Source organism: Pristis pectinata, chromosome 17 (genome assembly GCF_009764475.1).
Source record: "Pristis pectinata isolate sPriPec2 chromosome 17, sPriPec2.1.pri, whole genome shotgun sequence".
Classification (NCBI taxonomy): Eukaryota; Metazoa; Chordata; class Chondrichthyes; order Rhinopristiformes; family Pristidae; genus Pristis; species Pristis pectinata.
The window spans coordinates 32,859,079-32,868,741 of record NC_067421.1 but is presented as its reverse complement, the minus strand read 5'-3'; the positions used below and the strand labels follow the sequence as shown (position 1 = coordinate 32,868,741).

Sequence of the window (9,663 nt, the reverse complement as noted above, 5' to 3'; positions counted from 1 at the left end):
TCACGTATGGAAATTGGAAGTAATCTGGTGGAGTTCACTTTGTCGTTAACCTGTAGAAGGAAACAGGTATTTGTGTGGACAGCCATGATTTGGATGCTTTTCGGGGTGAGGAAGTCACTACCAAGTAAACACTGAGGTGTCGTTTGGGTTCCATTGTGGAACATTTGGATTTCGTAATTACTCTCTCTATGTTCTCTACATCTACGTTTTATCTTCAGACAACAGTGGTTGTTGAAGAAGCCTTTGCTCATGTTTCACCTTATGGCTTGCTGACCTTGGAGTGTGTGTGAACATTAATTCCTGGACTTGGAGTTTGGGAATTTGCCACATACACACACGATGAGTTTAGTTTTTGGGGTTAATGTTCAAGGTTTAACATTTTTACTTCTAACATACTAACATTTTTACTATTTTTCTTATTATCATAAGTAGTGATGAATAAAATAGTTTTTAAACACTGAATCATGACTCAGTGTGTTTCCTTTGTTGCTGGTTCGTGACAGTAGGTTTGCTAGTGCTGCTCTGGGGGTTTAAACTAGATTTGCAGGGGAAGGGGAACCAGAGTGTTAGAGCAGATAGTGAGGTGGAGGAGGAAAAGGTCATGCGAGGAAAAAGGTATCGACAGAAATCAAAGGTTTGTATGCGATAGAAATGTTCTCAGGTGCATCTATTTCAATGCAAGTAGTATTGTAGGTAAGACAGATGAGTTTAGGGTGTGGATTGACACATAGGATTATGGCATTATTGCTATTAGTGAGACTGGGATGCAGGAAGGGCAAGACTGGTAGTTTAATGTTCCGGGGTTCCGTTGTTTCAGACATGATAGAGGGGGAGGGATGAAAGGGGGACGAGTGGCGTTACTAGTCAGGGAAAATATCACAGCTGTGTGTAGACAGGACAGCCTGGAGGGCTTGTCTACTGAGGCTATATGGGTGGAGCTGAAGAATAGGAAAGGTGTGGCCATACTAATAGGGTTGTATTTATAGACTGCCCAATAGTCAGAGGGAACTGGAGGAACAAATCTGTAGTGAGATAGCAGACCGATGTAAGAAACAAAGTTGTAATAGTAGGGGATTTTAACTTTCCACATATTGACTGTGACTCCCACACTGTAAAAGAGCTGGATGGCTTGGAATCTGTCAAATGTGTTCAGGAAATTTTTTTATATATATATATATATATATATATATATATATAGATAGAGGTACCAACGAGAGAGAATGCAATACTTGATCTCCTATTAGGGAACCAGACAGGTCAGGTGACAAGTATGTGTAGCTGAACATTTTGGGTCTAGTGACCATAATGTCATTAGTTTCAAGTTAATTATGGATAAGGACAGGTCTGGTCCTCAGGTTGAGGTTCTAAATTGGAGAAAGGCCAATTTTGTGGAAATGAGAAAGGATCTAGGAAGAGTGGATTGGGATAAGTTGTTTTCTGTCAAGGATGTGCTCAGCAAGTGGAAGGCCTTCAAAGGCGAAATTTTGAGAGTGCAGAGTTTGCATGTTCCTGCCAGGATTAAAGACAAAGTTAACAAGCATAGGGAACCTTTGTTTTCAAGCGATATTGGCAATCTGGTTAAGAAAGAGGTGTATAGCAGGTATAGGCAACTAGGAACAAATGAGGTACTTGGAGTATAGAAAAAGTAAGAAAATACTAACAAAGGAAATCAGGAAGGCAAAAAGACATGAGGTTGCTTTGGCAGATAATGTGAAGGTAAACACAAAGGGTTTCTACAAGTATATGAAGAGTAAAAGGATAGTAAGGGATAAAATTGGTCCCCTAGAAGATCAGAGTGGTCATCTATGTGTGGAGCCTCAGGAGATGGGGAGATCTTAGTTTTTTTGCATCAGGAAACTGGCATTGTGGATATGGAAGGAAGGGAAACAGGCAATAGTGTCATGGAACATATAGAGATTAAAGAGGAGGAGGTGCTTGCTGCTTTACAGTGAATAAAGGTAGATAAATCTCCCGGGCCTGACAAGATATTTCCTCAGACATTGAGAGAGACTAGTGTAGAAATTGCAGGGGCCCTGGCAGATATATTTAAAATGTCCTTAGCCACAAGTGCAGTGCTGGAGGACTGGAGGGTAGCTCATGTAGTTTTGTTTAAAAAGATCTAAAAGTAAACCAGGTAATTACAGGCCAGTGAGCTTGACATCAGTAGTGGGTAAGTTATTGAAAGGTGTTCTGAGAGATTGGATATACAAGTATTTGGATAGCCAAGGGCTCATTAGGGATAGTCAGCATGGCCTTGTGCATGGATGATAGTGTTTAATGAATCTTGTAGAGTTTTGAGGAGGTTACCAAGAAAGTAGATGAAGGAAAGGCTGTGGATGTTGTCTACATGGACTTTACTAAAGCCTTTGACAAGGTCCCACATGGGAGGTTAGTTCAGAAGGTTCAGACACTAGTTATCCACGGAAAGGTTGTAAACTGGATTCAAAATTAGCTGTGTGGGAGAAGACAGAGTGGTAGTGGATGATTGTTTCTCAGACTGGAGGCCTGTGACTAGCGGTGCACCTCAGGGATCTGTGCTGGGGCCATTGTTGTTTGTTGTCTATATCAATGATCTAGATAAGGTGGTAAATTGGATCAGCAAGTTTGCTGATGACACTAAGATTGGAGGCATAGTGGACAGCAAGGAAGGCTTTCAAAGCTTGCAGAGGGATCTGAACCAACTGGAAGAATGGGCCAGGAAAATGGCAGATGGAATTTAATGCAGACAAGTGTGAGATGTTGCATTTTGGAAGGACAAATCAAGGTAGGACATACACAGTAAGTGGTGGAGCACTGAGGAGTGCGGAGGAACAAAGGGATCTGGGAGTTCAGATACATAATTCCCTGAACGTGGTGTCTTAGGTAGACAGTTGTAAAGGCGGCATTTGGCATCCTGGCATTCTTAAATCAAAGTAGTGAGTATAGGAGTTGGGATGTTATTGGTGAGGTTGTACAAGACATTGGTGAGGCCAAATTTGGAGTATTGTGCACAGTTCTGGTCACCTAACTATAGGAAGGATATTTGTAAGATTGAAAGAGCGCAGAGGAGATTTACTAGAATGTTGCCAGGTCTTCAGGAGTTGAGTTACAGGAAAGGCTGAACAGGTTAGGACTTTATTCCTTGGAGCACAGAAGAATGAGGAGAGATTTTATAGAGGTTTACAAAGTTATGAGGGGTATAGACAGAGTTAATGCAAGTAGGCTCTTTCCACCTAGATTAGGAGAGATAAGTACGTGAGGACATGGCTTTAGGGTGAGAGGGGAAAAGTTTAGGGGGAACATCTTCACTCAAAGAGTGGTGGGAGTGTGGAATGGGCTGCCATCTGATGTAGTGAATGCAGGCTCACTCTTGAGTTTTAAGGATAAATTGGATAGATACATGATGGGAGAGGTCTGGAGGGTTATGGACTGGTGCAGTTAAGTGGAACTAGCAGAATACTGTTTTGGCACAGACTAGAAGGGCCAAATGGCCTGTTTTCTGTGCTGTAGTGTTCTATGGTTCTACTGGAAGAACTCACCAGATCAGGCAGCAACTGTAGAGGCAAAAGGCATAAGTTGACATTTCAGGTTGAAACCATGCATCAGGACTGAGGGAAGAAGAAAGATTGCCAGTGTATAGCAGTATAAGGGAGGTGGAGTGTGCTGGGGATAGGATAAGAGGCTGGTAGGTAATAGATGGAACTAGATGGTGAGGAATTGGAAGAGGTGGGGAAGGGGATGGGAGAGGTGAAAGGGAGGAGGATGAAAGCCAGGAGTGTGTGTGGGAGGAGAATGCTGAGTGTATGGGTTACCTGAAGTTGGAAAATTCACTTTTCATACTATTGGGTTGTAAGTTACCAGAGTGGAATCAGATCAAGTGTAAGGAATCTTGTTTTGCGTTGCAGCCAGTGCTGGCAATTACTCTAGACGAGCTTCCTCTTTGGGCTTCAGTGGTGGACTACTGGGAAGAGAGCTATTGGGTGCAGGAGTGAGAGGTGAAAGTAATACCTTATCTGGCTACCTCAGGTTTCTTCCCCACACCCCCCCCCCCCCATTCCCTTTCAAGTATCTTTTACAGCAGGTCCCTGCTAGAGCCAAGTCTCAATGTATCCACAACAGATGACAAGGATGTCTTTGCTAACTATGAGCCTTTTACTGAGTAATTTCTGGCTGCATGTCTGAGCTCATTTGGTAATGCCTTTTTTTATTAAAATGGATCTAGGCAAGTAATAAACAGGCACTTCATTAAGAAATTGTGATATTAAATCATTCAGTTTTAGTACAGGCCTTCTCTGCAATGCAGATCAAGGAAGTGGGAGAGCCATACTGGCTGGATTGGATTATTTTGATGATAAGACTTTGGCATGGTAGCAATAGTGGTTAGCACAACTCTATTACAGCGCCAGTGATCAGGGTTTGATTCCCGTCACTGTCTGTAAGGAGTTTGTGTGTTCTCTCATCTGCGTGGGTTTCCTCCGGGTGCTCTGGTTTCCTCCCACATTCTAAAGACGTATGGGTAGGTTAATTTGGGGGTTTAAAATGGGTGGTGCGGACTTGTTGGGCCAGGTGGGCCTGTTACCACGCTGTAAATAAAACTGTAAAAAATTGATTAGTTTAGAGGTTTTTTAATACCAGCACAGTCCCAGCTACTTAAAGTATATTGATGGAATGTGTTTGGGGTGGGTGGGAAGACGGGGTTTGGCCCAATGATCTGAGCTTAGTCATTTGATCTGTGCTGTCACACCAGCATTCAGGCACAAGGCTTTCAACATGTTCTTCACGTCATGTGACCATGTGGGACATCACAACCAAGTCCATTGTTATTCTCATATGTGCTTTTCCAAAAGAAATCACCAAAGAATGAAACTGAGAAGCCAAGACATGGGGTTTCTACTTTGCACCCAAAGCCATGAAGACCATTTCCTTCATTCTACCTGCTCTCTAGTACAATGTCAATGTGCAGTAGATGTGACCATAAAGCTTGTAGATTCTGGATAAGATTGAACCAATACCAAGTCCCCAGTATTGCACTGATGTCAAGTACTGCTGAACAGAGACCAAACAAACCCATTCCAGAAGGATAAAATCCACTCATGCTGGCAGTTGATTGGTGAAATCAGAGGTAGGCAATGTGGGAGAAACAGTGCAAGAGGTGGTAGAGATATCACAATTATATAGGGCTTAGATGAAACCACCAAACAATCTGCTGGAGGAACTCAGTAGGGTTGAGCAACATCTGTGGGAGGAAAGAACTTGTTGACGTTTCAGGTTGAAACCCTGCATCAGGGCTGAGTAGTAGAAACAACAGATGGGGAGCAGTGAGGGAGGGCCTCACAGAACTCCTGTTGGAGAGACAAGGAAAACTCCAAAGTTGGCATACCTTGAAGTCTCTGGTTTCTACTGCTCTCAGTCTTGATGCAGGGTTTCCAACCTGAAATGTCAGCAATTTCTTTCCCCCCAAAAGATGCTGCTCGACCCACTGAGTTCCTCCAGCAGATTGTTTATTGCTCCAGATTCCAGCATCTGGAGTCTTGTCTCCAGATGAAACAACTAGTTGTTGTAATGACTTTGGCATCCTTACTCAAAGATATACTTGATTTAGAGTTGAGTGAAGATTCACCAGCTTAATTCATGGGATGGCAGGTCTCATACAGCAGGAGAGAGTGAGCAAGTTAGACCCCCATTTTCTACAATGTAGAAGAATGAGAGATGACCTCATTGAAACAAATATTTACAGACTCACCAGGGTCCAGGAGTTCAGAATCAAGGGCCACAGAGTAAGGCCATTTCACACTGAAATGAGAGGTGTCTCCACTTCTTACATCACTCCCTTTCATTCCTCCTCCTCCCCCACCTACCTCCCTCCCTCCTCTCACCTGGACTCACCCATCACCTGCCAGCCTGTGCTCCTCCGACCCTCCTATTCTGGCTTCTGCCCTCTTCCTTTCCAGTACCGAAGGAGGATCTCGACTGTTTAGTTCCCTTCAAGATGCTGCCTGACCTGCCGAGTTCCTCCAGCATTTGTGTTGCTCCAGCTTCCAATATCTGCAGAATCTCTTGCGTCTCCACTGACTTGCCGAGTCTTTGGAATTCTATCCCAGAGGCTCAGTCATTTCATTCAACCTCAAAGTCCAGTTTATTGTCGGATGCACCAAGTGCACGAATGCACAGGTGCAATGAAAAATTTGCAGCAGCATTATAAGTACACTGCATTAGGGACACAACATTCAGAAGAAAAACAAATTATACACAATTCAAAACAAATTAATAGATTTTTGGAGCATTAAAGGAATCAAGGGATTTTGGAAATAGGGCAAGAAAACAGTGTTGGAGTAGATCAGGCAGTTAAAGGTGGAGCAGACCAAAAGGGCCGAACTGCCTTTCCCTCCCATTTCTTATGTCTGGTCAGACAGATTGGGGGGGGCGAGGTCGGGTCGGCCGCTGGATGGTGAGGTAGGCCGGGCGGGACAGGGCGGAGAGGTCGGCCGCGGAGGAAGGGTGTTGCTGGAGTGAAGACGCGGTGGGAGGGTTGGGCTTGGTGTCGGAAGGGTGTTGCTGGAGTGAAGACGCGGTGGGAGGGTTGGGCTTGGTGTCGGAAGGGTGGGTCGGTGCTCCGAAGATCCTTTCCTGTGACCGTGCAGCTGCAGTGCGTCCATGAAGGACGCGTTGCTAACTGCTTTCTGCAGATGTCCGACTGAAACAAGCTGGCAGCGAATGTGCGTTGGAAACTGTAAGAGGTTTCAATTCGCTTAAACTGATGTTTTACATTCACGTTTTTATCAAAATAGGAGACCCGTTTAGGAAAACAATGGGTGAAGTTGGTCAATTCTGTATTGGTGTTCAAACATTTAACAGAAACAGAAGTTGCTGGAAATACTCAGCAGGTCGGGGGAGAGAAGAAAAACAGACGGAAGTTATGTCCTTAAATGTAGTTCGTGGATCGTTTCAGCTCCTCTGCCACACTGAAAAGTTAGATTTTGACTAAATCCTCTTGAGAAACGGTGGGATGAAGTAAAATGCAGAGGTTGTAACAGATTCTGCAACCGATTTCAGCAACAAATGTCGAAACAACCTCCTGGTGCGACACCATGGTAAACAAGGGATGTTCCATTAGAGGAAAAACAGACTTGCTCTTTAATGGAAAAAACAATGTTTAAAAAAATTCTTTGAAATCAACCAACTGAGAAAGGTAGATCAGTCCGGGTTTCATTACATAACAAAGTTTACAATGAAATAAGACCACAAGCCACAGGAACAGAATTAGGCCCTTCGAGTATGCTGTCATTTGGTCATGGCAAATTTATTTTTCCCTCTCAACCCCATTTTCCTGCCTTCTCCCTGTAACCTTTGATGCCCTACTAATTGAGAACCTATTAACCTCTGCTTCAAATTTACTCAATGACTTGGCCTCCACAGCTGTCTGTGGCAAAGAATTCCACACATTCACCACCCTCTGGCTAAAGAAATTCCTCCTCATCTGTTCTAAAGGGATGATCCTTCTATACCGAGGCTGTGCCCTCTGGTCCTAGACTGCCCCGCTACTGGAAACATCCACTCTCTGGGCCTTCCAATATTTGATTGGTTTCAATGATATTTCCCACCCACCAAACCTTTTAAACTCCAGCAAGTACAGGACCAGAGCCATCAAATGCTTCTCATATGTTAACCCTTTCATTCCTGGATCATTCTTGTAAATCTCCTCTGGATCCTCTCCAACGTCAGCACATCTTTCCTTAGATTTGGGGCCCAAAACTGCTCAATACTTCAAATGTGGTCTGACCAATGCCTTAAAGCCTCAGCATTACATCCTTGCTTTTATATTCTAGTCCTCAAAATGAATGCTAACTTAGCATTTCCTTCCTTACTACTGATTCAACCTGCAAGTTAACTTTTAGGAAATCGTGCACTAGGACTTCAAGTCCCTTTGCTCCTCTAATTTCTGAATTTGCTCCCCATTTCAAAAATAGTCTACACTTTTATTCCTTTTACTAAAGTGCATGACCGTACACTTCCCTACACTATTCCACCTGTATTCTCCCAACCTGTCCAAGTCCTTCTGCAGACTCCCTGCTTTGTCTATCCTGCCTGTTACTTAAAGGAATTCCAACAGATTCCTCAGGCAAGAGCTCCCCTTGAGGAAACCATGCTGACTTCAGCCTATTTCATCACAAGCTTCCAAAATACCCTAAAAAACTTCATCCCTAATAATGGATTCTAACATCTTACCAACCGCTGAAGTCCAGCTGGAACTGGCCTACAAGTTCCTGTCTTTTGACTCCCTCCCTTCTTAAAGAAGAGAGTGACATTTATCATTTTCCAGTCCTCCAGAACCATTCCTGGCTTTAGGGATTCTTGAAAGATCACTACTAATGCCTCCACAATTTCTTCAGCTACCTTTCAGAACCCTGGGTTGTACTCCATCCAGTCCAGGTAACTTCAGACCTTTGTTTCCCCAAGAACCTTCTCCTTAGTAATAGTGACTACACTCTCTAAAATGCTTCTTTGGGATGAACTCATCCTGCGTCTTTTGAATTACTCCTAGAAACCCCTGCTATTGCTTCTGTCATCCCTGCCAGGGCCCCCTTCTAATCAACTTTGGCCATTTCCTCTCTCATGCCTCAGTAGTTACCTTTACTCAACTGTACTGCCAATGCATCTAATTTTAGCTTCTCCCCCTCAAACTGCAGGGTGAATTCTATCATATGGTCACTGCCTCCCAAGAGTTCCTTTACTTTAAACTCCCTAGTCAAATCTGGAGCATTGCACAACACCAAATCCAGAATTGCCTTTTCCCTAGTGGGCTCAAGCACAAGCAGTTCTGAAAGGCCATCTCATAGGCATTCTACAAATTCCTTCTCTTGGAATCTAGTACCAAACTGATTTTCCCCAATCTACCTGCATATTGAAGTCCCCCATAACATTGCCCTTTTTACATGTCTTTTCTAGCTCCTGTTGTAATTTGTACCCCACATCCTAGCTACTATTAAGAGGCCTGTATACAATTCCCCATCAGGGAATTTTTACCCTTGCATTTTAAACTCTACCCCACAGGATTCTGCATCTTCTGATCCTATGTCACTTCTTGCTAAGGATTGGATTTCATTTTTTAAAACCAACAGAGCCACCCCACCACGTCTTTTCAATAGGATGCACATCCTTGGATGTTTAGCTCCCAACTGTGATCTTCTTTCAACCACAACACTGATGCCCACAACATCATATCTGCCAATTTCTAACTGCACTATGAGCTCTACCTTATTTCATATACTGCATGCATTCAAATACAACACCTTCAGTCCTGTATTCACCACCTTTCAAGTTTGTCTCCATGTTGCCTGAAGTTAAATTCTTATCCTGTCTAAACTTTCTTATTCTTTGAGACTTCAGTAACCCTTCCTGCACACTCCTTCCCTTTTACTTTACCCATACTTCTCTAATCTGTTGAATCCACCCCCCCCCCCCCAACTATTTAGTTTAAAGCCCTATCTACAGGGCTAATTATGTGATTGACCAGGACCCTGGTCTCAGTATGGTTCAGGTAGAGCCCATCCCATCAGAACAGCTCCTTCCTTCCCCTATACTGGTGCCAATGTCCCACAAATTCAAACCTACTTCCCTCTCACCAATCTTTGAGCCACACATTTAACTCTCTCATCTTATTGACCCTGTGCCAATTTGCACATG

At 43.6% G+C, this 9,663-nt stretch overlaps 1 protein-coding gene across 1 annotated transcript in view; it reads left to right on the top strand.

Annotated features, from left to right (window-relative positions):
- Window positions 1–6,583: 6,583 nt before the first annotated feature.
- acad11 (acyl-CoA dehydrogenase family, member 11) overlaps window positions 6,584–9,663 on the top strand; it is a 47,001-nt gene continuing 43,921 nt past the window's right edge. The window contains 1 exon segment of the mRNA XM_052031804.1: window positions 6,584–6,709. The gene's annotated coding sequence lies outside the window, so the exon portion shown is untranslated.